The sequence below is a fragment of the Podarcis vaucheri genome, assembly GCF_965113315.1.
Source record: "Podarcis vaucheri genome assembly, chromosome: 1".
NCBI classification, from domain to species: Eukaryota; Metazoa; Chordata; class Lepidosauria; order Squamata; family Lacertidae; genus Podarcis; species Podarcis vaucheri.
The window spans coordinates 98,797,072-98,823,727 of NC_138759.1; the positions used below are offsets into that span (position 1 = coordinate 98,797,072).

The following is a 26,656-nucleotide window of genomic DNA, read 5'->3' on the forward strand; positions in this document are numbered from 1 at the left end:
CATTGTTCTGCATTTTATGATTTTTAACTATTGAGTATAGCTGTCTTACGCTAAATTCTGATTCACACATTACATCCCTCAGTCACTTCAGCATTTTAGACCTCCTTGCCCTAGAGATTACCTGTCTTTCTTCTGTAACAAAGGAAAGGAAAGTTGGGGGAGGGGAGAGAAGCATCACAAAACAAGATCACTGCAATGATATCTACCATGAAGTCACAGTTGGTCATCACAAAGATAAATGTGCTATATTTTCAGCAATACTTGATGAATGTGGACTGCAAACCAGAATGGAACTCCATGGCTAACCTGATTTTTTTTAACAAGTGTTCTGCAGGGATCTAACTTCCTATTGCTATTTCAAAGTGCTGCAATGCAGCCCCGAAATCTTGAATGGCAAAAAGAGGTAGGTACGGGTGGATTCACATATTATATTTTTAGTGTGCACTTGGCCAGACATTTTACATTTACATGGATGTAACAGTGCAATGTACACATGCAACCTAGATGAGTTTACAACCACATATATCATATTGGGACACTGTGAATGACTCCCTACAGCATGTACACAAAGTGGTAAAAGACACATTTGCCTCAAATGAAATGTATGAAGTGACTCTTCAGATGCAATACTCAGATAAAGAAATATGGAATAGAAAATGTTTGTTTGCTCTTGTTTTCCTTTAGCACACATTTTCTTTTAAACCTAGAATGGAACATGAATGTTTAATCTTAATTATGTCACTGGGGCCAATTGTTTGCTGAAAGCAGAAGAACTAAAAGGATGAGCATTGTGCAGTGAGAGAACCTGAGCTTGGATTCACACACTGCATAATTATCATTTTGTTTTCTTCAAATCCCTGTTTCCTTATCTACCCATCCCTTATTAGCATACTCATCTTCTCCTTAAATATTCTGTTAGGTTTCAAGAGGATAAAGCTATTCTGATTTATTTATGGAAATTAATCTGTCACCAACTTCACTGAGATAGGATGGGTTTTCTGATATTTCACAGCTGGTCTTTTGGAGATGTTCAGAGTAAACACGTGGTTAATAATATCTTCCATTTTGTGGCACCCTGGAAGAATAAGGACTAGAGCTGCAATACCAATTTTCCTGGCACACATCAATTTCTGTAAATAGAACTAAAGTACAGTATAACAGCGGTAAACCTAATTGCTTCCTCTAAATAACATAGAACAGATATATTTCAGTCAACTATCAATTTAAGTTAGTTCCTTAAAGTTTCAGAAGCTGACTCAGTCTTCAGACAATACATTTCATTTCATTTCTGTTCAGAAATCCCAATGATATATCATTCGGAGATAGTTTCTAAAATGTATCACCACAAAACTCTCTCATTAATAGCCTTAATGGTTATCTACATGACAAACAGGATTTAAAGGATTTGCCATTGACCTAAATAGGGCCAAGATTGTACCCAGTGCCATTTTGCAGCATCTCTTCTTGTGGGAAGAAGCACGGGAGCCCCACAGCTATTAACGGGGGCGGGCAGGTTAAGGATTCTGACCTTTAAAATATTTTTGAGTTAGCCCCATGCACTGCTAAAGGTTTCCCATATTACTTTGGTCAAATCACTTGTGTCAAAGAGCTACAGAAATAATAACACAGAGACAGTCAGTCATCTTGAAAGATAGCTCACTTACAGATGTGTTGAGTGAAATGGAAGAAAATACAGCTCATATGCTATCTTGCAGCAATAAATAAGTCCCTGTGCATGGGTAAAGAGGAGCAGAGATCATAGCTAGGAAATATTTCCTGAGTGAGTGAATTATTCCTATAAATGGGTATATTTAATGATGCCCTAAACAAATCACAAGTCATAAGAGAACACACATCAGATCACTTTAGCTGTACTGCGTGCAGTCTAAGTCGAGGACACAGAGGGAGGAATTCAATGTCGCACTAAGAAGATGGTTCCCACTGACAAGCCAAAATGGAACTATCTCCCTTCCCCTCCCCACACACGGTTCCAGGCTTCTCCTGCCTCCCACCAGAGCTAATTTCAGGAGGCACTGGAGATGCATGGCAGGAAGGGAAAGCCCTGTTGCACAAGTGGAATTCCTTGCATCGGGCTTCCACTGACAGGACAAGTTAGTTGTATTCCACCCACAGCATATACATATCAATCAATCAATCAATCAATCAATCAATCAATCTTTATTATAGTCAAAGATCAGACAACAGAAATAGCAATAATAGCACATATACCTACATCAGCATCAAGGGGCAGAAGCAGTAGACCACAATTTTCAAATTACAAATCCTAAAGCAACTTACAACATCATTTAAGACTATCTAGATATCCTAATCACAAAGAGAGAAATCATCAATACAGTAGTAAAACCAGACGAATTAAAAGCAAACGAAAGCACAGTGAAAACAAGCAAAATATTATCTTCACTTGTCAGCCGAAGACAACCAATTTTTACAGCAGGCAAATAATTAAGGGGGCCAGTTCTGTATCTGAGGTACCACTACTGAAAAGGTCCTATGTGAGCTTTTCCAAGGGGGAAAAGTCAATGCCTTGGACATTCCTAAAGTATATGTCTGGACTGTAGTCTAAGGCACTGAGCATCAAAAAAGGGCAAATGTTATAGCCATTTTCAGAAGCTAGAACTCAGGTTTTGATTGAACGTGTGAGCGAGCAGTATTCACGATTGCACTTATCCTCACCCCAAAAAGCATGCACCTACCATTGATGTATACACAATGGCTCTGACATTTGAAAAGAAGAGAAAGTTATTTGCAAAGAGGAATCAGGAACCTTGTGTGATGTACATGTGACGGCACGCCTATCAGCAAGGGCAGAAGCATGCCACACAACATGGGGGGTGGCAGCAAGGTTAGCCAGTGTGGCCCTATGTTTCGAAACAGGACTTACATGTCTAAATGTAACTATCTTCAGTGGAATCTCACCCACTAGTCACAATGTAGCCTAGGGAAGCTAAACAATGGCATCCACCATGAGGAAATCATGCAGATACATTACTCCCCATGGCATTCTGCAGGTAATACCAATTAGTAATTTATTGCTTGGAGGGAGAAATGTTCACAAGGAACAATGAATAAATTAATGTGTGGAGTCCTACGCAATGTAATATATATCTAGGATCGATCATATTTGTTCACACAAATATGCTGTTGATGAGGATATAACCCTCCATATGAGAGGTCACCATCAGGGCAAACAGACTGCTTGACAAAATATAACATCTTCACAGCTTTATTCATACCCTATTTGTCAACTAAAATAACACTGTATGCACCATGACCAACATATCTAAAGGGACATTGATAGCTTGCTTTTCTTCTTATAATTGGACATATTCAGTGTTGAACTGTTAGTCCTCAATTTCTCCAAGGATAACAAAGGGAGTAAAACAAAAAAAGTAAGGAAAGAACTAAATAGTTCAAACAACTGAAATTAGAGAAAACTTGTACCAACAGAGAATGACTATTTTGTAAAAATTTGTTAATGCCTATCTGTATTTATTTTATAAACATTAAACATGCCACATATTGACCAGAAAATAACTTTGACCAGAAGTCTATGCCTAGAGATGACTTGGTTGAATAAAAAAATGTTCAAGGAGCACTATTCTGTTCTCATTCTATCAGAGGGGAACAGGACCATTACTATATAACCTGGAATAGGATGTCAAGTTGGCAATATGTGATGGTTAATGGCTTAAATGCCAGTACATGCTGCTGAATCACTTCCTCTTCACTTCTGCCCTGACATGTAAGGGAGAAACAAACCAAAAAGCCTTTGCTTGTCATTGCATTCAGACAAGGACTGTAGTTTGTTTCTCCCTAACAAACAACAATAGTAAGGCAAAAAGAAACCATGGCTTCATGGTCTTTGGTTTGGGAAAACAAGCCTCATACCCAGGCTTAAAAGGTAAAGGTAAAGGTACCCCTGCCCAAACGGGCCAGTCTTGCCAGACTCTGGGGTTTGTGCGCCCATCTCACATTTATTGGCCGGGGGGCCAGCGCTGTCCGGAGACACTTCCGGGTCACGTGGCCAGCGTGACAACGCTGCTCTGGCGAGCCAGAGCCGCACACGGAACGCCGTTTACCTTCCCGCTGGTAAGCGGTCCCTATTTATCTACTTGCACCCGGGGGTGCTTTCGAACTGCTAGGTTGGCAGGCGCTGGGACCGAGCAGCGGGAGCGCACCCCGCCGCGGGGATTCGAACCGCCGACCTTTCGATCGGCAAGCCCTTACCCAGGCTTGGACATACCTAAAAGCCAACTCCTACTCACGGAAGAGTGTGCAGTAGCGTGCTGCTAAGTCTTGAAAATCCATTAACCAGGTCTTAACTTTATGTGTGAAGAAGGCCATAGACGAACACTTACAGAAACTTCTATGCTACAACCAAGGCAGAGATTAGGAATCTAGTTAAGATGCTTCAGAAGAGTAACTTGAAGCTAGGGATTTGGGAGAATTCCATCGTAAACATAAACAGGAGTGGAAACTGCTAATGCTCGCTTATTTATCACATGTCTGGAACAGAAATCAATCCAGTTAATACGACTGTCTACTGTTGCTGCTGCTTTCCACCTGCAAATGATACATAATTGATTGTTTTCCCCTCATCTGTACTGCATTTCCTTTACACTGAAATTAATTAAGTGGGATAACATAACAATTTGAAACTTATGTAGGTTATATAATTTCACTGCAGCAGTGAGATGAATGACATAGTTTTTGGCTGAAAATGAACTGCAGCGAAATGGAAACAGTACTGCAAGGGCAGAATGGGAAATGATACTTCCTTCCCTCCCACTTGGATCCACAGTAAGGAATAGGGTCTAAATTAATGCAACTATTAAACTATCAATTTTGTTGTCATTATTTGCATTTCATACCTGGAAGTACATTTCAGAGAAATCGTCTTTAAGATCATTTTCAAACTGGTAAGAAAAATGCTACTTCCAGTCTGCAAAGTAATGGTTCTCCCCCCTTCTTTCCTTTCAGCTTATTGATTGAATTGTGTCCCTTTTGATCTCAAATGGTTTTCTCATGTTTGAAGTTGTATTTGCGCTTTCCCTGGAAAATTCAATACAGCTAATAATGGGTGGGGAAAGAGAGAAAGAAAAATGCCACATTGTAGTTCAGTTGGAAATTCCGTGCATTAACTCTCACAACACATTAGAGCTCTAGCTGGGTAAGGATATTATTCTGCAGCAGAAAGGGTTTGGCAGATCAACATCACTGGAACAGGCTCAAGAAAACCTCACCAATGAAGTTCAGTTGTGTTGCCGATAGCAACTGGTCTTGTGGGGTCACAGGCCTAGATATTAAATACAGTCAAGCAATAGTACATGTGTTTCAGCCATAATTCCCTAATCACACAATATTTGTATCACACTATCTGTCAATAAGGAGCTCAGGGCAGCAGTACTGCTATTTTTAGTTTTACAATTTATTTATATGCTGCTTTTCAGCCCAGAGGCTTGCAAAGAGGTGAACAGCTAAAACAAAATATACAACTAAGTACAATAAAATGTTGTGGCTCCACCAGTAAGCAAACCAATGTAATACAGCAAAATCAAATATTAGAGAACCAGAAAAAAACATCCCAAGCTAGAGGAATATAGTGTGTTCTCGCCAACCCTGTATCTCGGAGGAAAGAAGTAGCCAACACTGTGCCCACCACCCCTGATGCTGAGCCAGTTCCCACCACCCCTGATGCTGAGCCATGCTAGCTGGGGCTGATAGGAGTTGTAGTTCAGGAACATCTGGAGTGTACTAAATTGGCTAACTCTTCCTTAGGGACTAGAAACCTGAACAGACAATGAGAAATACTAAAAAGAAAAGAAAAAAGCAAGCTTATCCCCGCTAGAAGTGTGGTCTCACCACCCTTGCTCAAACCTTTCAAGGAGAACAAGTACTCTGTGTACATAACTGCCAAAAATCTTTTTTTTAAAAAAACTAAACAAAAAATATATTTAGGAGTACCTGAAATATTAATAGTTGCCAGGCACACAAAAAGTTCCAGCTACCTAACATATGCTCTCTAGGCAAGTACACTTTCCTTAGGGTGAAATAACATGACCCTAACCCTTATGCCAACCCAACTGAATGAGCCAAAAGTGGTCTTTGATAGCAATATACTCTGAAGTCCAGCGGTCCCCATGTTACTCCCCATATGTGTGCAACAGCCTATAGAGATATACATGGCTGAAAGATAACAAAAGATTGTGGGTCACCTAATAACATACACAAACTAAGTGGGAATTTGAATCAAGGGCTTTATAGGTCCAAGCACAACACTGTATCCTCCACACCACAATATACAAACTACTGTATGACTGCTGGAGAGGGAGGGGGGAAATGCAAAGTAATTTGCACACTGAAAATGTGACTTTTTAAGTAAAAGAATGCAGATCCTAAATCCTAAACATGCAAATATCAGAGGGTATTAGGGAAATTTCTCCCGAAATTTCAACTTGGCCTGAAAATGATTCAGCTGGCACAAAGATAAAGCTAACTCAGACAGAAACCAGGAGATCAAAACAGATGGAGCTTGAGAAAAGCTGTGGTGTTCCTCATCAGTGAGAAGTAGGCCATGAGGGAGCCATGAGGGAGCCTCAAATATATGCTATAGCTCTGCACTTTCAATTTTTGTTTTTTATCATTTTCCCAGCTTACTCAATATTGACATTTGAATTAATCTTATCTGAAAACTTGGAGAGGCTGTTTTCAATCCCACTTATTTTGCATGGAACTACCTCAAATTATAACAGAAGAAGCAAAAGTTTTATTAGTGGTTATAAGACCTTAAGAAAATGAGTGGAGACTTTTTTTGTTGTTGGTAGGATTAGCTGGTTTTGATTGCCAATAACACCGTAGGCATTAATTGGTAAGAATTCTTTTTGTTAATAATTGAGGTACATTATTGCCTTGGGTTGGGGGGGCACTGTGGTTATGCAGCTGAAAATAAGATCTCTGATTTGCAAAAAATGTCTGAGTTCCAAGAGATTGATAATGGTCCCTTATGGAAAACATCCAAACTAGCAAAGAAGTGCATACTCTATCACAAATCCCTCTAGGTGGCAGAATTCACTTGAGTATGTCAGATGATAATGGAGACTGAAAGCCAGGTAATAGGGAGAGTGTATACACCTAAGTCAGAAAGATCAGATGGCACTTACTGGCCTCTAGGGAAGGTGACAGGTGCATCACTCTAGCATCCAAAAATGGATGTACTAAGAGACTGCTACCTCTGTGGCAATCTGGCAAATACTCAATTTTTGTACTCCAGGATTTGGTTCTCCCCCCTCCCTCAGAAAAAAGTAAGTATTCCAGAAATGGGAAAACGCTTATACATGATTTCATATGCGGCGATGAGAAATTAGTATGAAACCTTATTTTCAGGTATGCTTACAGCAAAAGGGAAATGGTTAAAAGCAAACTAGTGATAGCAAACTTGTTGTAAAATGCGTAGCACAAATAGACATCAACCCAACATACTTAAGTAATTTTTTCTCAAATGATAAATTGTATTTTATTTATTTTGTTTCATATCCATTGCTAAATTAATATTTGTGAAGCAAAAATCCAACATAATAACTGGAAATTATTCTCTCCCTTTTGGTTGTTTGCTTTCTAATAACCTATTATTAGAAAGCAAAAGGACAAGTACAGATGAGACATCTATCTATATTCAACTGTAGAGTAAAATGAATGTCAGCTTCCACTGAATTAAGAAATATTTCAAAATATTTCTACATGCTAAATCAGTATTGAAGCATACCTATAAAATGGGAATCTACAAACAAGAGTTTGGATCACTATTTAAAACAAAACAAGATTCATGAAGTCTACATGCATACACTCTCTATGCGGAGATAATGCTGTTTGTCAAAAGCACATTTTCTTATTCACGTTCTAAAATAGACTATGAAAGGTAATTTACATCAAAAGTACATTAACACTTCACCATTTTACAAAGCCCATATGCGATATATGTGTGTTATATGAGTCTAAGTACTCGAGTAAATTAAATGGGATTCCCTGGGCAGCAAGCAAAACATTTAGAGACATAAAGCTCAATTTGAATTTTAACTAAAGTGTCTATTAGAAATCTCTGAACTACTTATTTCTTCATCTGATTACAAAGCATAATACAGAAAATGAGTTTCATCCTACAAAGACTTTCCTGCATAGTTTACTGTCTCACATACAGAGGTCTAGTGCACATGCCATAGTAAGCTGAACTTGGCTTACGATGACTACCAAAAGGTACTGGTTCCTGGAGAGGAGTTCACACCCGTTTTACTCTTTCCTGGGCTTTTTAGGTCAGTGGAAGATGTCATCTGATCCTGGAATTGTGCTTAATGTTTCTCCTCATTAACCACTATAACCAGGGGACAAACATTTTGGCTTAGCTTCTACACTTCAGTGACCAAATTGCCTGGGGAGAAGCCCAAAGAGATGCTTGAGGAGAAGCAAAATGACTGTGATTCCCTCAGGAGCCAGAATGTTTATGCCATTTTATTAGGACACTACCCCCCTTCAATCCCTGCCCCCCTCAGCAAAGGTCACACCCCCTGTAACAATCCAGCAGGGAAGGGGGTTGGATATCTGTGTGGCAGCTGGCAGTGCACCTCAGTAGCTCCTGCCCACAGGATCATCAATTGTCCCTCTTTGAGGGCAGTGCCAAACAACAGTGGGAGACAAGAGTGCAGAACCCAGAGTGTCTCTGTAGATGTTCTAGCCCCTGTGCTCCGTGGTTGGGAACATGAGCCAGCCAACTGGCCTGTCTCTTCTTGTTCTTTTCCACAGCAAAATAAATAAAGAGAGGATATATTACTTTTTGTATGTGAAAGAGTGTCTGTGGAGTATTGTATGTCCCATTATTGCCACGTTTACTAGTTCTTGCCATGCCCGCTTTAGGCAGTGGTAAGGTCCACTTTCCTGGAATATGGACCCAAACAGGATAAGAACAAGATAATATGGAATTTCACCGGAAAATGAGACCTTACCTCTGAAATAAATCAATCCTCAAAATCAGCAACTTCATTATAGGAAAGGTGCTCCAACTTTACGATAATTTTATTTGTTGTCCTATATCAGTTTTCCAACACTGTGACTTTTTTATTTTATTTTAAAGGGAGAACCTAAACTGTGGCCACTATTTCAAATGCAGATGCATCATGGTTTTATACAAAGGCCTAATCATACTGGTGGTTCTGGTTTTAATTCCCTTTCTAATAATTCTTAGCACAGAATTTGCTTTTTGCACAGCTGCTGCACATCCGATTGACATTTTCACTGAGCTATCTATTACAACCCCAAGATCTCTTTGCTGCCAGTTCACATCCCATCAGCTTATTTATTCAAAAGATTTCTATACTGCCCTTCAACAAAGCTGCCAGGGTGGTTTACAAACAAAACAAAATACAAGAATCAGAATAAAATTTAATAAATTGCACCATAATACATTACACAGCTGACAAAATAGAAACGCCTTTGCCTGGCTATAGTAATAATATTGGAAGGCTCTCTCTCTGGTCACTCACCTCATAAGGCAGGGAAACCTGGAAGGAGGCCTTTGAAAATTACTTCACTTCCTATGGGCTGGTTGGCATGGGAGGAGGAGATGTTTCTTCAGGAAAATGGGTCCAAAATTGTAGGGCCTTCCAAGTAAAGTGCCAGCGTTTTGAATTGGAGTTGTGAGCAGAACAGAAGCCACTGCTGTTCTTTCAGCAAGGTATGTTCCCACCAAGATCAAATATGATCAATAGAATTATTAATTGTTATTGCCTCAATGTACATCATTTTACTTGCACCGAATCTCTTTTGCCATTGACCCAGTTTGGACAAATCCTTTTGGAACCTTTGCAGAATGCACAATGCCTTTGGTATCAACTGATTTCAACAACAATTACTAATGGGCAGTTTTCAAAAAGCTTCTCACCACTTAAAGAAACACCCTGGATGATCAAAATTAGATGTATGTTTTAATGTTAGAACTCAACAAGAGCCCACTAGAGAATGTGCCTGGCTTTTAATATAGCAGGCAGCTCAAATATATCGAAAGGTAAAGGTAATTTTCTGTGACTCCCTGTGGTCTGACCTTATCTTGTGTCCACTGACTAGACTATTAGCCAAGAACCCCTGACACCAGACTATTATGCCTGAAGCTTCTATAGCCTGAACAAACTCAATTGAGCAAGATTCAAAAAGCTTTGGATACCTGAACCAAGGAAATGCAGCAGATAAAAAGAAGTCCGTAGCCATCATATTGCTTTGTTTGCAATGGTATGAAAATACTGCTGAGGGAGGTCAGGTGCTCTCTTGCAAAAAAGTAGAACCTTTACAATCATGTTAAGCTGTTTCAGAGGAAGGTGTCCACTCAATTATTTGTGCTTTTCTGTCAATTTCTCTTCCATTGTTCAGAACATAACAATCAATGCTGTTTATATTTTTAGCTGTCTTTTCATGCATAATAGTAGCACTGAAAATTCATAGAGCAACAGATATATATATAATAAATATTAGGCTATCTTAAGAAGTAGGATTCAAATACAACCAAAAGACACTTGGAAACAATCTTTTTCATAAGGGGCCCTTGAAAATTAACAACAATAATAAAAGATTTAACTTGCATTGGATGTCAAACACTCTGGGCTTTTAAGGAAGGTAAGTGTCAGGGGTTGATTAGCTGCTTGTGCTTAAAATTGTGCCCCCTCAGAGTTTGTGCGGCCCCACAAACCTCTGTGTGTGACAGAGCTCCTCAGACATGTCTGCTCTAGTCACTAGTAGAGTCTGACAGTGGCTGCTTGCGGAAGCGCTTCCAGCAAAGAAGCTCCTTAACGGAAACGCGTCTCCTGGACTCACGACGTGACAGTTTCCGGCGAAGTATGGGTCTCCCTGCAGTTGCTTCTGACACCTCCCCGCTATTTTCGCTGGACGTGTCTCTCACCCCTTTCTCTCCCCTGCTGTTTCCTGCCTGGGCTGCTGCGTCTCTCTCAGCATTACTGAGATCCTCCTCCAGAGACCCCTCGCTCCCCCTACTGGTCCCTGCTTTGGCTGCTGACTCTCTCCCAGTCTCTGGGAGCCCTACCAACTCCCTTTCCCCTGATGTCAGTTCCCTGACATCCACCTCCCCTCCAGGGCCCCCTTCCCCCCTGCCCCTACTCTCTCCTCTGGGCGGTGAGGAGCTGAAACCCCGAAAAGAATCCTCTTCATCTTCAGACGTCTCAAACATTTCCCTCCATCGGTCTTCGTTCCGGCTCGCTGAATCCTCCTCCGCCTCGGAATCAGAGAACCCCTCCAACTCTTCTTCTTCGTCGGTGGTGGCGAAGTATTCCCTCCGGAACCTCGCCACTGGCTGAGGTTTACGAGGGAATCTCTGATGAAAAGTTTCTATCAAAACCTCGTCATCTACATCCTCTGCCCTGACCCAGGTGTTTTCCGACTCCGGCTCCCCTTCCCACATTACCAAATACTCTACTTGATCTCCCTTCCACCTGGAATCGAGAATCTCCGCTACATGGTAGCTGTGTTCTTTTTCCTCCATAGCTGGTCCCCTATTGACCCTCCCTTCCCTGTCCCCTTTATACGGTGACAGCAACGACCTGTGGAACACTGGGTGCAGCTTCATGTGGTTCGGTAACCGGAGTCTGAAAGCCACTGGGTTGACCTGCTGCGTGACTTCAAATGGGCCCAGCCTCTTGGGTCTTAACTTCTTACAACCTCCTTTGAATGGTAACCCTTGGGTGGACAGCCACACCTGGTCCCCCACCCTAATGCTTTCCCCTTCCCTTCTGGTTTTGTCTGCCTGCCTCTTATATTCCTCCTTCGCCCTGTTTAAATTAAGTTGGAGCTGGCGATGGATCGCTTCCATTTCTTCAACGAACTGTTCTGCGGCTGGAACGCTCCAGTTCTCCCCTTCCCCCCCTGGGAAGGCTCGGGGATGACACCCGTGATTAGCCAAAAAGGGGCTCATCCCCGTGGACACATTCTCTGCATTGTTGTAGGCAAATTCTGCCAACGCCAGCTTCTCCACCCAATCATTCTCTCTGTCATTCACATAACACCTCAAATATTGCTGGAGGACACCATTAGCTCTTTCCGCCTGCCCGTTGGTTTCTGGATGACGGGCAGTTGAGAAATTCACCTCTACATGCAATAAGCTCATGAGCTTCCTCCAGAACCTGGAAGTAAATTGTTTCCCTCGGTCAGAAACCACCCTCAAGGGGGCGCCATGCAGCCTAAACACATTTTCCACAAACAATTTAGCGGTTTCTTCCGCTGTGACCGCATGTGAGCAGGCTATAAAGTGGGCCATCTTGGTTAACAGGTCTACCACAACCATGATGGCTGTTTTCCCTCTGGACCTGGGCAGATCAGTCATGAAATCTATTGCCACTGCCTCCCATGGCCTTTCCGGCGTGGGTAGTGGTTCTAATAAACCTGCCGGTGCCCGCCTCTCCCCCTTGGCTCGTTGGCATTGGTCACACCCTCTCACATACTCCCGCACATCTTCCCTGACCTTGGGCCACCAGAATTCCCTGGTAACCAGCCACATGGTTTTGTGTTGCCCAAAATGCCCTGCTGTGGGGCTATCGTGCAGTTGCTTGAGTACCTTTTCCCTCAATTCCCCTTCAGGTATATATAACGCTCCCTTGTAGTACAACGCCCCGTTTCTCTCCTCAAAACCCCCGGGTTTGTCTCCCTCCCTCCTGAGACCCCTGAGTTTGTCCTGGGCGTATTCATCCTGCACCGTTCCCTCTACCAGTTCCCTTTGCCCCACCAATGCCGCCCCACACACCCAGCGGTCCTCGGGAATGACATGGGTCTCTTCGGGTGCACCCTCCCCCTCCAAATATTCAGGTTTGCGTGAGAGAGCGTCCGCCCTAACGTTCTCTGGGCCTGGCACGTAACAAATCTCAAAGTTAAATTTGGAGAACTCCTGGGCCCATCTCAACTGCCGTTGGTTGAGCACTCGCGCAGTTCTCCAATACTCTAGATTCTTATGGTCCGTGCACACTTGAACCTTATGTTGTGCACCAATTAGCAGGTGCCTCCATCTCCGGAAGGCCTCATGAATCGCAAGAAGTTCCCGGTCGTACACCGTGTAGTTCCTCTCGGATTTGTTCAGCTTTCGCGAAAAGAAGGCACACGGTCGCCACTCTGACTCCTCCTTCCCCGGCTGCAGAAGAAGCACCGCCCCTATGGCTCTGTCAGAAGCGTCTGTTTCGACCCTCAGCTTTTTTTGTAAATCCACATGTAGAAGTTGTTCATCAGAGGCGAAGGCCCTTTTCAGTTCCTCAAACGCTCGCTCCGCCTCCCCCGTCCAAACAAACTTCTTTTTACTGCTGAGACAGTCCGTGATGGGCGCCGTCAGGTGGGCGAAGTTTCGGATGAACTTACGATAAAAGTTTCCAAACCCTAGGAACCTCTGCACATCCTTCTTGGTTTTGGGTGTTTTCCATTCCAGCACCGCTTGAACCTTGCCGGGGTCCATGGCCAACCCCTTGTCTGACAAGCGGTACCCCAGGAATTCCACCTCCTTGGTATGAAACTGACACTTCTCCAGTTTCACCCACAGCCTGTTGGCTTGCAGCCTGCTCAACACTTCTCTGACGTCTCTCACATGTTGCTCCTCATTCTCCGAATACACCAACACGTCATCTAAGAAGGCCACGCAATTCTTGTAGAGCAAAGGCCCCAGTACGTGGTTCATGAAGGCTTGAAAACACGCGGAGCCTGTTTGTAATCCAAAAGGCATAACGAGGTATTCAAATGCCCCCAAAGGGGTGAACATGGTGGTCTTCCATTCATCCCCTTTCCTTATACGTATCAGGTTGTACGCCCCCCTTAGGTCCAGCTTTGTAAAAATCTTTCCTTTTCGCACCCTGGTCAAAATATCATCAATCCTGGGCATAGGAAAAGCCGCCGGCTCTGTCACTGCATTTAGGCGCCGAAAGTCACATACCAGCCTCGGCTTGTCCGTGTTTTTTTTATCCACAAAAAACACTGGGCTACCCCCCGCTGCCTTGGACTCTCTGATGAAGCCTCTCTTCAGGTTCTTGTCAATGAACGCTCGCAACTCCTGCATTTCCCTGTCTGACATGGCATACAACTTGCCTACAGGAAGCTGTGCTCCAGGGAGTAAATTGATCTGGCAATCAAAGGGCCTATGCGGGGGTAGTTGGTCAGCTTCCTTCTCGCTGAACACGTCGCTGAGATCAGCATACTGTGGTGGCACCTTCCCCTTCCCCATTACTTCAGTCCCTGCCAGGGTGGCTTGGGCCCCTGCTGACCCCTTTTCCCCCCTGCAGTGTTCTAAGCAATGTGCTGAACCGAAGGAAACCACTCTTTGATGCCAGCCCACCAGCGGATCATGTAGGGCTAGCCAGCTCATTCCCAAAATAATGGGAGCGCCTCCCAAGGTGGCCACATTAAACGCTATCAGTTCTGTGTGCCTTGCCACCCTCATTATCATTGGGACGGTCTGCAAGCTGACTCCTCCTCCCAACAGTTCCCTGCCATCGATCGTGGTCACCTGCAGGGGGTTGCTTAAAGGGATAGTCTGTATCTGGTGTTCAGCAGCAAACTCCTTGCTCATAAAATTGCAGGAGCTGCCTGAGTCCAACAGCGCCTTTATTTTTAGGGGGTGTCCATTTTGCAGCTCTAGCGACACTTCAATCACTAGAGCAGGTCGAGGAGCTTCTGGCACGGGCACTTTTACTGCTCTTTGGCCTGGCTGCAGTGCCCTGACGGTGGCAACCAGGCGTTGGCTTTTACCTGCTCCGTTTCTCCCTGCTCTCCCCCCTCAACCGCTCCCACCATCCCTTGCCATTCCTTCCTCTGGGGGCAGACTCTGGCAAAGTGGCCTGGCTGTTGGCAGAGATAGCATTTCCGGGCTCCTTTTCCCTCCTTCTTCGCCCCCTCACTGGGCTTTGAAACTGCGCGCGCGCGGGCTGTTCCGATTTCCATCGGCTCTGCCGGCGGGAAAGCTGGCTCAGGAATGTCTGGAATGCGTAACTCCTTCCAACGTTCCCCTCTCCCTTCCCGCCTCTCCAAGGCTCTTGCCTCCTGGCGCGCTCCAATGGTCAGCGCAGATTTGGTCAGCTGATCCATAGACACCGCCCTGGGGCTCCGGGACAGCTCGTCTTTCACAGCCGAAGAAAGACCTTCTTCAAATAGCATCTGAATGGGGGCTGCCGATAAATCCCACCCCAATCTGTGAATCAGCATGGTAAATTCAGTCCAGTACTCACGGACAGATCTGCTTCCCTGCTTGCAAGCCATTAGCTGTCTGCGCACCACCCCTTCCTCAATATCGCTGGAAAACATGATATCCATTGCACGAAAGCACTTCATAGTGTCCTTTAGGATATCATTGTGCGTTGCCATCAGGGGTCGAACCCAGTCCCGCGCCCCCTTCTCAAGATGCCCAATTACGAAAGCAACTCGCGATTCCTCATCAGGGAACTCATCAAACTGCGCATTCAGGGCATATTGCATCTCTGTCCTAAAGGCATGGTAATCCTTGGGGTCCCCCCAAACTTCTGCACCAATCCTGGTACCTTTCTGGGGAACTGAGTGGTTCTCCCCTTTTTGTCTGCATCCTGAGCCCTTCTCTCCTCGAGCCTCGCCGTCTGCAGCGCAAGTTGGACCTCCAGAGCTTGATACCTTTCTTCCAAGCTTGGACCAGCTCCAACCCCTGCCTCTCCGGTTCCGGCTGGGTCGCTCATGATGGCTTTCTCCTGCACAGGCAGCGTACAAAGACTGTCAGACTGCTGTCAGGGGTTGATTAGCTGCTTGTGCTTAAAATTGTGCCCCCTCAGAGTTTGTGCGGCCCCACAAACCTCTGTGTGTGACAGAGCTCCTCAGACATGTCTGCTCTAGTCACTAGTAGAGTCTGACAGTGGCTGCTTGCGGAAGCGCTTCCAGCAAAGAAGCTCCTTAACGGAAACGCGTCTCCTGGACTCACGACGTGACAGTTTCCGGCGAAGTATGGGTCTCCCTGCAGTTGCTTCTGACACCTCCCCGCTATTTTCGCTGGACGTGTCTCTCACCCCTTTCTCTCCCCTGCTGTTTCCTGCCTGGGCTGCTGCGTCTCTCTCAGCATTACTGAGATCCTCCTCCAGAGACCCCTCGCTCCCCCTACTGGTCCCTGCTTTGGCTGCTGACTCTCTCCCAGTCTCTGGGAGCCCTACCAACTCCCTTTCCCCTGATGTCAGTTCCCTGACAGTAAGGGATTTAATTTATGACTTGCTTTTATCTGCATTTGTTAATCAGATATATGGTTATTGTTTTGGTTTAAAGTATTGCTTTCCACATCCGGATCATATATGATGAAAGGGTAGTTTTAGAAAGATATTAAATGAATAAGTAATATATGAAGGAAGAACTCAGAAATTGTAAGCTTCTTGTGGCAGGACTTTTACAAGGTTTGTAGTACCACACACACTACATATAAAGTATGTAATAAATAACAGTAACAATTTGATCACTTATTAATATAGCAATTAATTATTTAACTGCAGATCGAATAGGCTTTGTATTGTGCTTATAACTAGTTTTATTTTATTTTAATTACCTTCTAAAAAAACCATTTGGATTATATTTTGTAATTTGCACTATATAAACTGCCCAGAGGATGGATGGTAAGTAAACAAACAAAAACAAACATAATATATTACATGACTACTTAAATTCTAATATTTATTTTTAGATCTTGCATATTCAAACGTGATAGGTGAGAAATGATACGTTTAAAGTACTGCAAGAAAATAGCACTGAAGTTTAAAAGGGGGGGACCCCAATTCCCCCACCAATCTAACACACAGAATACTTTTCTCCCACCGTTCCTTTCCTCTTGTCTCTTTTCTTTTACAAACTGAAGTTGAAGAATGAGTGCCATCTCTTAAACAGCAGCTAATTATCAGGATTTGGACAGCAGTGGAATCTGTGACTATGTTCTCATTACTGCAGGGACAATTCTCTAAACAGTTCAGAATCCTATTGGTAAGAATCTCCCTGGAAGAAGAATTAAGAGCAAAGGGATCAGATAATTAGGATTAAGTAGATTGACCTAGGGCAGCTAAGCAGTTAAAAAATTCTAATCATGTGAGGACCCAATATACTAGGGTGAGATGGGGTTTCTATGAATCAGATTAATTGGAATGACTGGACAACTTCTACAGGTTCATTTGATAAAATGGAAAGGTTCTGTAGGAACTTTGCATAATTATACTCTAAACTTTTGCTGGATGCAGTGCTTAAAACCACCAGGCAGATGTTCTCAGTGAATTTAGTACTGGCACTGTTCCAAACTATATCTTCAGGAACAGAGAAGTTATCTTCCCACAAATACTCAAAGCAACAAACAACTTTATCTGCTGCAATTTACATAATGCACTGAATCTTTTTTCTTTTCTTTTTTGAAAAAATAAAACCTATATTCTTTAAATTGACCATTTAAAGGATTACATGAAAGTAATCTCTCTGTGAGATTTTGGTTCATCCATGGAAGGTAATCATCATTACAAACAGCATTCCTTATTATTGGTGCAAGGTCAACAAATAGCTACTTTCAAAAAATGAATCAATAGAGCCATTTCCTATGGGCATTTGATTAAGATTAGAGAGGATTTTGGAGACACACTATTAGAGTTCTGTGTAAATAGACAAAAATTGGTATTTATTATAAGAAGGAATATTTATCATAATTATTTGCACAGAGGGCAGCAAACAACTATGCTGGAATATCAGTAAAGGTGTTTGGATATTATTCTCTGGGGGGAAAATAGGTCAAGTGTAGTTCAGCAAACTTTTGCTGACTTTAACTCAGCCAGAAGCAATGAGATTTTTCACACATAAAATTAGACTTTCACTGGAAACCTTCAAGATTATACATTTTCACTGCTTTCCACTTTTTTTGTAATTTGGTCTGGGAAAGCCAGGTTGAATACAGCCTTCGGTCACTTATATACAAGCACTTTTTATCCTTTGCAATGGGAAGAGTGTAAATGTGCCCTTTCCTATTCCCTATAAACTAATGCCTAGCACAAGCAGGTTTGTCATTTCAGAAGTAATTGGTCAGCACTGAATGTCAAAACAGAAGTAGATATTTAAGTTCCTTCTGGTCAAACAAAAGCCATTGGACAATGTGCAGTTATATAATTCAATGCCTCATTTAGTGCATGTGCTGGACCAGTATCACAAGTGGCACAGCTCATGAATGATGCAGAGTCCATATGTAAAAAGGAAGCCACTTTTGTAGAAACTTGCTAAACGAGGGACAAAAGAGCAAAATTTTTATTAGCTTGAACATACCTTCATTACTTATGTTGACAAAATGACACAGCAAAATATGATTTAGGATGCTTTCATGACTCCTGGCTAGCAGCAGTGGAGCTTGATGGATCAGTGCAATCAGCACTGCATATACAGCTCTGGTGCTTACATCAGCTAGAACAGAAGGGCAGGGGTGAAAGGAAACACCTTTTTGCCGTGCCAGCTACTTTATGGCGCCCCCCTTCCCCTAAATGCCTGTTTCTGGGGTTTCTACTGGTTAACAGCCAGCGGTGATACTACCAACAACATATTTTGTCCACAGTATGGACAGGCACCTTGGGGTGCTCCTTTGTGGGCAAGACTTTTCTACTGATGGCTGAGCTCCCCCACTGGTGGAACTGGGTAGTGCAGCTGGCAGCACACTGCTCTACCAGCACAGCAAGTCATTGCTCTGCCTACTACCAGCACTACTGCTGCTGCTACTACTGTCTTTTTACTATTAAGTAACTTGTCAACCTAGCAGTTCAAAAGCACGTCAAAGTGCAAGTAGATAAATAGGTACCGCTCCGGCGGGAAGGTAAACAATGTTTCCGTGTGTTGCTCTGGTTCGCCAGGAGCAGCTTAGTCATGCTGGCCACATGACCCGGAAGCTGTACGCCGGCTCCCTCGGCCAATAAAGCGAGATGAGCGCCGCAACCCCAGAGTCGGTCACAACTGGACCTAATGGGGTCCATTTATCTTTACTAACTTGGACTCAGTCAGTTTGTGACAGCCAGAATGAATCTTGTTTCATGTGCTACTTAGTGGGTGGAGGGACACCACTCCAAAGCTGCAAGTTTCAGCATACAAAAGAGAGGGACTAGCAGCTCACAAAGATCCTGACTAGGCTACTCAGCGAGTTTCAGGGATGAGCAGCAGTAAAGCAAACAACAAAAGAGTGTTGCTTAAGTTCAAACAATGTTTGAAGATCTGAAAACTCAGCAAGCTGTTTTTCTGAATTACTCTTTTTATTGATAATTCATAAAGAAATTGTCACTGCTATTTGGGGGGGGGCACTTTCATGAAGTACTTTTAGATTTCCCATCATGTTTGTGCTGGTATTGTAAGTGGTCAAGGGGCTAGACGATACTGGGCGGGTGGAGAGGTGTATTTCATATTCACTTGGAATATCTATCCAAATCTCTGTTTAAAAATCACTTGTGTATGTATGCAGGCAGCTGCAAGGCCACTGAACACTGGCAAACATTCTAACTGCTATAGGGACACAACAAGTCACAAGATTTTAACAAGGCATGAAAAACAAACAGTTTGGGGAAAACATCACACCTAGGTTAATCTAAGATGTGGGTGCTGGAGGACAAATGGGCAGGCAGAGAGCTGGTGCCAGGATGGAACAGGATGAAAATCTTACAAAGGCCCTGAGGACTGAGTGCTGATGACAAAAGGTCTGGAAGGGCAAGGGAAGAAGAGGAGAGTGCTAGGAAAACAATGTTGCTAAGGGCTGTGTAAGCAACTGAGAATGATGCTTAAGGAAGTTAAGGGTTATACTTTTTCAAATAGATCTCCTTCTGTTGCTGAGTATCTGCTCTACCAGATATTTATTTTCCAATAACTGCCACAAATCCTTAAGGTTCATCTTTTTGTTTAGGTATTTATTTAATTATAAAGGTTGCCCCACAATATCTATCTTCCTTTCCCCCCCCCTTGTGTTCTATAGCGTGATTTAAACAAGAGGAGGTCATATTAACCACTTTGAGATTTTTCTTTAGTCAAGAGTTATATAAATTGTATTAGATATATATAGAGAGGGAGAGGGAGAGAGAGAGAGAGAGAGAGAGCGCACTTACATGAGAGGAAAGGGTTGCAGCTTGGTGGAAGAGCACATACTTTGCATGCAAAAGGTCTACAGTTCAGCCCCCAGAATCTTTGGGTAGTGCTGGAAAAGACTCCTGTTTGAAACTGTGAAGAGCTGCTATCATTCATCGTAGATAGTACTGAGCCAGATGAAGCACTTGGCTGACCTGGTGTAAGGCAGATTCCTGTAGTATTACCATGCAGTTGCCATCACACTGAAAGGGCACCTACTGCATGACCTATGCCTCTAGAGTCTCTTCTCCATCAACCTCTCTATTTATTAGAATACAGGTAACTCACATAATAAGTGAGGGTTTGGTTCTCAGGGGTCCATGTGTATACACAAAAACGTGTAAAGCCAGAAACTCCATTTTACTTTAATTTTTTCTGGGAAATCCCAGTTTGCCATCAGTGTCCCTACAAGAATCATGTCCAATGCCTACCATGTGATGATGTCCTTATATGTGGAGGTTTTTAGATTTTTTTCTTTTCCCCATACAAAATAAGAAACTGAATTCAGTACCTTTTGTTAAAAGACAACAATCAGGAGAAAAGACCACAAAAGAGCTACTTCATAAAAGTTTTATCTCCTTTAGAAGGCCATATACACAGGGGAATATTTTTTTACTTTGTATCAACTATAAGGTTTTTATTGTAACGAGTGAAGTAAATTAAATGGGATTTCCTAAGCAAAGCATGTTCATGACACAAGGGAGCTGTGATATCTAAAAAATCATAATTTGACAAGAATTCCGGGCATCAAGAGTATAAGTGAGTAGGAACTATTTGTTAATTATCATCTGTTCCCTTTGATTGCAAATGTACAGAATTTATCAGTCACTAAAGCAGAAATAGAATTGGCAGAGGGAGATAAAGAATAGAAAAAGATGACTGACTGAATGGCTAAGAAGGGCAAATGCTGAACTTAAGTCATACTTTAGTTTTATCTGTGCTGCATAGAATCACAAAATTCTTGGAGAAAGAATGGCTACCTTTGGGAAGACTTATAAAAGTATTTTTTTAAAAGAAAAAACACAAATAGCTTCCACTCCTTTCACCTCAAGGGAGTAGTATATATGTTGAAGATGATACCCACCCACCCTCTACGGGAAGGCAATGCTCACCTAGTGACAGTGAGAAACTTGCTGCAGTCCAGGATGACTAGCTCTCCTTAACACAGTTTATATGTAAAAGAGTATGGTGATGATGTTAAATTAATACAACCATTGTTGAGAAACTGGGAAGTCTGCCATACTTGTACACTTCATATTCTTCCTGATGGCTGTAAAGCAGTGTACTCAAGGGATTCTCCCTCTTCCTAGGCACATAAATGTCCACCTTCAATTAATTATTCCTCTGGGAGAAGGGAGCCATATATACCCCAAACACACCTGAGCAGCATGTGTTAATCAACCCAACGGAGAAGTATAACAAAGACCTTAACTGAATATATAGCTAAGAACAGAAAAAGAAGAGGGAGAAAATCAGAAAAAGGGGTATCTCAGAGGAAAACCCTTAATCCAGTCAACTAGTAATGAAAGGTAGTTCAGATTTACTACTTTCACCAGGAAAAACAGAAACTAGCCAATTCCAGTTTGTTCCGTTCAGGGACCTAAAGGAGTCTGCTCACTGGGATATAAAAATAAAAGTTCCAGTCAGGATGGGTTGTGCTCTGCCTGAGGTTCTCAGAATTATCAGGATTATGTTATGATTTCCATGTTTAGAGCACAAGAAGTGAAGTGTCTGGAAAGCTGTAGGATTTTAGTAGACAGAGACAACCATCGCTCTCGCCCATTGTGCACGACTACATTCTTGATAATACAGGTCTTGCTCCCAATGTTCACATAGAATTATTTAAGCTGTCTAGAGCAGTGTTTCCCAACCGGTGTTCCGCGGCACACTAGTGTGCCGTGAGACACCGGCTGGTGTGCCGTGGGAGGGAGGCGGGCGAGTCGGGCGGCGAGAGGCGGCGGCGGCGAGGATCCGCGTCGAGCCGGGGGCGGCTCCGCGGTGGTGGTGCCGAGCGGCGGGGCAGCGCGCGCAAAAGGGAGGAGCGCGAGACAGCGGAGGAGGAGGAGGCCGGCATGTCCGGGCAGCAGCAGCAACAGCAGCAGCAGCAACTCCCGGCGACGGCTCCTCCTCCGCCCGCTATCGCCGCCACCACCACAACAGCCGCCGCCGCCTCAGCTGCCGCCGTCCCTCAGTCCCTCGCTCTGCTGCCTCCTCCCACCCCGGCAAGGGGAAGGGAAAAAACGTTCACTTTTGTGCGTCCCTCCCGGCGTGACGCTGCGCGCTGACGTCACGGGGCGGGGCTTTAATGGTGGTGTGCCGCGAGATTTTTTCCCGGTAAACAGGTGTGCCGTTGCCCAAAAACGTTTGGGAAACACTGGTCTAGAGGATGTGGCATAATTCTCCATTCCACCTTGGAAGACTGGTACAGTCTGGCCCTGAGGGTCATCAGGCTGGGAGATAATATTCATCATGGCATCAAATAATGACTATGAGTGCCCACACCCTTATATTATAATTATAGAAAGTGAGATGAGAAACTACATCTCATATATGTTGTACAAGTGACTTAGCTGCCTACTTCCCCATGCCTGAAAACATTTTGAAAACATGATACCAAAACTCCAACATCCACACTAGAAGAATTAATGAATAACTATTTTTGTTTTTTTCAAACCCACTAATTAAATACAAAGATTAATTATTCTCCAAATACCAAAGGATTAAACCCACTAATTGCACAACTAATAAAATGTGTGTCTCTTGATTAATAAACCTCAGAGCTTCCAGTGCATGACATAAAAATTTATATCTACCAAGCTCAAATACACAAGGGTAAGGATATATAACATTAAACCAACATACAATTAGCAACATTTTATTTTAATTATCTTTGGGTACTATTAACATTGGTCCTGTAGTTCATTTTTCATCATAGATTACTCCTTAAAACTGCTTGTGTAGATTAATTCTGGAAGTATTGGCACTTTTTTTTTAACCAAGCTGTAGCACAAAACTGGAATCAATGAAGAAATCCTATTCTGTGACCTTCCAATAGCCAGGTTTACTGTGGGCTTCCCTCCTCCCTCTTCAAGGCAATTGACTATAATTGATAAAAAGCTATGACTTCATTAAACAACTTTCTATCATCAGAAATGAAATGAAGAACTGAAATAGCTACACGGACACAGGTGAAAAACTAGGCTAACATAACTTTTTGGAAATATATTGGAAAGTATATTGGAAAGAAAGGTCTGCATGGAACATCAACTCACTAAGTAAATATTGACCTTTAAAAGGGCGGGGGGAGCAGTCATACTAGTAAGCAGAAGTTGTACATATTCTGTGAACCAAAGTTAAGATATGATAACACTTGCAACTTATGAACGGATTGCTTACAGACATAGACTTTGTAAGGACAAATATAATAATATTTGTAATATCATATAATGATATTTATAGTTATTAAAAATATAGGTTATAAATAACCATATATGTATTTGGATAATAATAACAACAGTTATATGCCTATATACTACACAAAAATGCATGAAATAGTAGTTATTTGCATATATATTGATACAACTTTATTTCTTTTCTTCAATATGCAATTATAATGTTTACTTTATTTTGTTCAACTGAAATACTCTCAATAATTTCTTTTAGAAATAGTTGTATTGACTTTACAAAGTGATGTACACAAGAACATGAAGCTATGTAATATAATTATTTGCGACATGATAAATGGACAAGAAATGATTGAGTTTCTTTAAAATGGGGCGTTAAAGATTTGGATACAGAATCTGAGCTGTGTGTGTCTGTCCAGTCTATCATTCTCATACACATATGTTGAAACAGAACTAGTATTTTGCTTGACAAGTCACCCTTGGGTTAAGTAAATGGGCACCTCAGAATCTCATAGGCTTGGTCCCCATTCTCCATCAAAATGATTATTATTATTTATTAAATTTGTATACCACACTTCATCCGTAGATCTCAGGCCAGTTGAATCTCCTTTGGGAGAGCTTTACACAAACAGGGAGCCACTGCAGAAAAGGCTCATTCTCATGTAGCCTCCCTCCAGACCTCTTGTGGAGGAGGACCTCAAAGATGATGATGTCAGGGTCCGGGTAGGTTGGTATGGAGAGAGGCGGTCCTTGAGGTACTACGGTCCTGAGCCGATTAAGGCTTTATAAGTCAAAACTATCACTTTGAATTGAGCTTGGAAGCTAAGTGGCAGCCAGTGCAGTCAGGCCCAGATCAGTTAACATGCTCAAACTGTCTTGCCCTGGTGAGCACCCCAGCCACTAAATTCTGCACCAGTATCAGAACCATCTTCAGAATATCTCACCTACAGGTTGCCAGAGGATAGACAACATCCCTGTCCAGACAGGAGCACAGCTAGGCCACCAGCTGAAGCTGATGGAAGGCACTCTGTGCCACTGAGCCCACCTGAACCTCAATCAACAGCAAAGAATCCAAAGCTACCCCCAAGCTGCATGCCTGTTCCTTCAGAGGGAGGGTAACCCCATCAACAGCCAACCAGATGGGCGGAGTATAAATAATAACATTATTATTATTATTAACATCCCCATCCATCTGTTCTAGGGAACCACCAACTAAGCCCTTATTGAAATGGATCTAGAAAAGCAGTTTCCTCCAAGAGCATGCTGATTTGTTCTGCAACCACCCACTCAAGAACTTTGCCCAAGAACCACACCACACAGCTCTGGGAGCAAATGCACTAATACCACCTATTAAACCCCAAGCACACTGTTGATGTGCAACTGGCAACACTACTGTGACTTGTGGAGTCCCCCATACCCACCTACCCCCTATCCCCCAAGAACAGTACTGTCTTGTCAGGATTCAACCTCAATCTGTTAGTCACCATCCATCCTCCAACTGCTTCCAGGCACTCACACAGGACATTCACTGGTTCTGATTTAAAAGAGAGATAGAGCTGGGTGTCATCTTCATACAGCCCAAACCCCCTGATGATCTCTCCCAGCGGTTTCATATAGATATTAAAAAGCATGGGGGCGAGGACGGAACCCTGAGGCACCCCACAAGTGAGAGCCCAGGGGTCTGAACACTCATCCCCCAACACCACTTTCTGGACACGGCCCAGGAGAAAGGAGCAGAACCACTGTATAACAGTGCCCCCAGCTCCCAGCCCCTCTAGATGGTGCAGAAGGATGTTATGGTCAATGGTGTCAAAGGCCGCTGAGAGATCCAGCAGAACTAGGAAACAGCTCTCACCTTTGTCCCTAGCCCGCCGGAGATCATCGACCAGCGCAACCAAGGCAGTTTCAGTCCCATGGTGAGGCCTGAATCCCGACTGGAAGGGATCCAAATGGTCCGCATCCTCCAGGTGTACTTGGAGTTGTTCAGCAACCACCCACTCAGTCACCTTGCCCAAGAACGGTAAATTTGAGACTGGGCGATAGTTGGCATATTGGCCAGGTCTAAAGATGTTTTTTTAAGAAGCGGTTTAATGACCGCCTCTTTCAGCGGGTCTGGGAAGGCTCCCTCACAGAGGGAAGCATTCACCCACCCTGCAGAATCCATCACCCAGCCCTTCCCGGCTCGCTTTTATTAGCCAGGATGGGCAAGGATCAAGGAGACGGGTGGTCAGTTTCACTCGTCCAAGTAGCCTGTCCACATCCTTGGAGGTAACAGATTGGAATTGATCCCATGTAACAGGACTAGACAGAACTCTAGAACTCTCCCACCCCAGCCCTGCTCCCACGGTGGAGTCTACCTCCTTCTGAATCTGAGCGACTTTATCTGCAAAAAACTTTGCAAAAGCATTGCAGGAGATCTTGGGGTCCCTACCAGGCCCCGGTGACAAAGGTGGTTCCAATAGATTGCGAACCACCTAAAAGAGTCTCCTGCTGCTGTTTTCTGCAGATGCTATAGAGGCGGTGAAGAAGGTTCTCTTCGCCATGACCACTGCCACTTGGTAGGCTCGACGTTGAGCTCTAGCCCGTGTCTGGTCTGATTCAGAAAGTTTTCCGCCACCGGCGCTCTAGCCGTCTCAACGATTGTTTCATCACCCTCAGGTCCGGGGAAAACCACGGGGCTGTCCGGGCTCCATGCAACCAGAGAGGGCGCTTTGGAGCTAGACAGTCAATAGCCATGGTTAACTCCGCATTCCAGCGGAGAAACTTAAGCCCTCTGGTTGATAGATGCTTTTACTACTCCAGTCAGTTGCAGCAGCATTGGTAGCAGTTAAGGAGTATAATTCCTAGACCTGGGTGCATCAGGAGTTTGCTGGGGCCCTCACTCCTTGCTCTAAGAAGACGGGAAGGTAGGGAGGATACAATGGAGCCCCTTTGTGATCTTTGCCCTAAAATGAACACTTGAAACTAAATCGTAGACTTAGACTTCTGTATTGTAGTCTCTGTGGGTCTGAGCTAGTCTCAAGCTTGAAACAAGTTAAATTTATTTATGAAGTTTCTTTTTAAGGATATATGATCCTTGACATTAGAGAGAGATCATT

General features: G+C 43.4%; 1 protein-coding gene across 11 annotated transcripts in view; it reads right to left on the reverse strand.

Moving 5' to 3' along the window:
- Window positions 1–26,656, reverse strand: part of NCKAP5 (NCK associated protein 5) — a 621,685-nt gene that overhangs the window by 159,408 nt on the left and 435,621 nt on the right. The window lies entirely within an intron of this gene.